This window comes from Engraulis encrasicolus, chromosome 15, assembly GCF_034702125.1.
Source record: "Engraulis encrasicolus isolate BLACKSEA-1 chromosome 15, IST_EnEncr_1.0, whole genome shotgun sequence".
Taxonomy (NCBI): domain Eukaryota; kingdom Metazoa; phylum Chordata; class Actinopteri; order Clupeiformes; family Engraulidae; genus Engraulis; species Engraulis encrasicolus.
In genome coordinates, this window is record NC_085871.1 from 18,149,758 (window position 1) to 18,152,257 (window position 2,500).

Consider the following 2,500-nt stretch of genomic DNA (forward strand, 5'->3'; position numbering starts at 1 on the left):
TTTTGCAAAAACCTTTTGAACTTTGTAGTTGTAGCATTGCATGTTTGACTGTGTTGCTGCCTTGTGATTGTAGCACTGTGCTGTAAGATTAAGGTTGGCTCCAGTCACACCAAGTAAATGGGGGCTGTGACCTCCTCTGACTCCTGAAATGACAAACTTGACCTGTGCCAAATCTCATCCTGTTTCCTGTCAGGATGGATGGATGGCTTTCCATTACCCTCCAACATCTTTTCAGTTGTCTCTTACTAGACAAGTCCCTCTCTTTTGAAGTAGCTGTTGCTACCATTTTCAACCCTCTCCACCAAGTTTACTTTTCTCTCTTTTCGGACACAGTTATTCACAAGTCTCAGGTCTGGCATCCTATTTAAAAAGTTTTTGCAGTTCTAATGCTCTAATCACCCTGCAATATTTTACCACACAGCACACCTCCACCTTTATCTGCAAGAATTGGACAGTTGTTAGAAAATGTATTCAGCACGTAACCAGCAGGTTGATTGAAGTAGGGCTGCTGTAGCTTGCATTTCTTCAGACGACAATAGCCTAATAAACTGAGTGGGCAATTCCTCAAGTGCTGCCGCTAATGCTTAAGCCAGGTCGCTGTTGTGTCAATATGAGCTACCCGTCAAGCAGAGCTAACAAGCCATTACAATGCTAGACGTTAGTATGAGGATAATGTACAAGTATTAGGCAAAGCCTATTGGTAGCTCAATCTCCACAAAGTAGGCCGTAACACCGGCCAAAAAAGGAGTTGTATTGCTTTTTGAGAAGCTTGACAGTAGAAATCAAGTTGGCTTTTGGATCGCAAGCGTAATTGTGAAAGGGGTTTTGCTGTAATAAATTTGACTCCTAAACCCGATAATCTGGGATTAGTTAACATAATATGCTAATCAAACAAGGATTGACTGTGGTAATAATCAGAGGCTTTTCCTCCTCCTGACCTGAGATCCATTCAAGTCTTTATAACCTGCAATTTTTATTGGCTGTAGTAGTGATTGATAACATTAGGCCCAGTGTTTTGGGTCACCTGCGAGAGGCGCCAAACATACAACATTCACAATCATCTGGCATTTGCCATCTGTGATTGCTCTTGTTTTACCCAGTTTTAGGTCACTACTTTGGGCAAGAGACTGATTTTCAATGGGGTAAGAATCATGCGTTTTGTGATATACTTTGTTCGGATAATCAGGTTTTGGTCAGTCAGGGCTGTGGTCACAAGAGATGCCACAAGTCCAATTCTTTCGAGTGTCCTTTGCCGCTCCTGGCAAGGTGACCTCCACCATGTTGGTGGTGCATTGTGTTCCATTACTTAATACCCAGGCGCATTGTGTGGAGGCAGCAATCGTGCATCATTTCCAGTGGAAGATTAATGCCAGAATCCAGACCTCCAAAAAACCTCTCTGGCAATAGAAGCACTTAAAGGCTCGACAGCACGAGGGATGAATGAGATCGAGACGTGAATAAGCAGGTTTTTCTCCAGTCCAGACGGTTTACGATGGATTGTCAGGGGCTCCGCTGAAATAGATCTCTTTACGCAAGCAAGCAAAATACTGCTGTTGTGTGAAAATGTGGTTTACAGCAATGAGAGAGAGACGGAGAGGGAGAAAGAAGGAAGTTGATTCCTCTTTCTACTGTCAACATTTTTCTCTCTCCTCTTTACACCTTCCAATGAATCTATTCAGTCTGCGCTGGCGCCTTACTGTAGCACAGTGTTTCCCAAACTTTTTCAGTAGGTACCCCCTGTTGGACATCAGAATGTTTTTTGCGACACCCTAGCAATGGATTTCTAGCAATATTAGCGGCGTGCGTGCGTGCGTGCGTGCGTGCGTGCGTGCGTTGGCAGGGCTCCATTGTCCCCTCTGATGTCACCTCAGCACTCATCTCACTGTGTCTCTCGCATGGGGACATTCTCAAGGATTCTTTCGTCAGTGTTCTTTTATTCTGCTACGGTATTAATGGAAAATCTAGCAATATTAATGGACAGAAAATGCTCATGCTAGATTTCCCATTCATAGTTTCTCTGCTAATATTGCTAGAAATCCACAAGACAGCAAGACTATCTATTAACCATACAAGTGAATACAAGTCCCTTTTGTCCACGACCCCCCTTCAGTACCTCCACGACCCCCATAGGGGTCCCTATTCCCAGGTTGGGAACCACTGCTATAGCAGAATAGGCTGACTGGAGCGAGCCTGGCATGGAAACGAGCCTGCCTGACGTTATCTTTTAATGTACTTGTCCTGCGGGCCTTTTGCTGTGGCCTGAAAGGGGTATATTGAGCTGGCCTTGAGCTGTTCTTTTTTTGTGAGATGAGGACGTGTGTGTGTGCGTGCGTGCATGCGTGCGTGCGTGCGTGCGTGCGTGCATGCGTGCGTGCGTGCGTGCGTGCATGCGTTGGCAGGGCTCCATTGTCCCCTGTGATGTCACCTCAGCACTCATCTCACTGTGTCTCTAGCATGGGGACATTCTCAAGGATTCTTTCGTCAGTGTTCTTTTATTCTG

The 2,500-nt window shown here is 45.3% G+C and overlaps 1 protein-coding gene across 5 annotated transcripts in view; it reads left to right on the top strand.

Annotated features, from left to right (window-relative positions):
• Positions 1-2,500, top strand: part of osbpl8 (oxysterol binding protein-like 8) — a 201,293-nt gene that overhangs the window by 150,410 nt on the left and 48,383 nt on the right. The gene's annotated exons all lie outside the window — the stretch shown is intronic.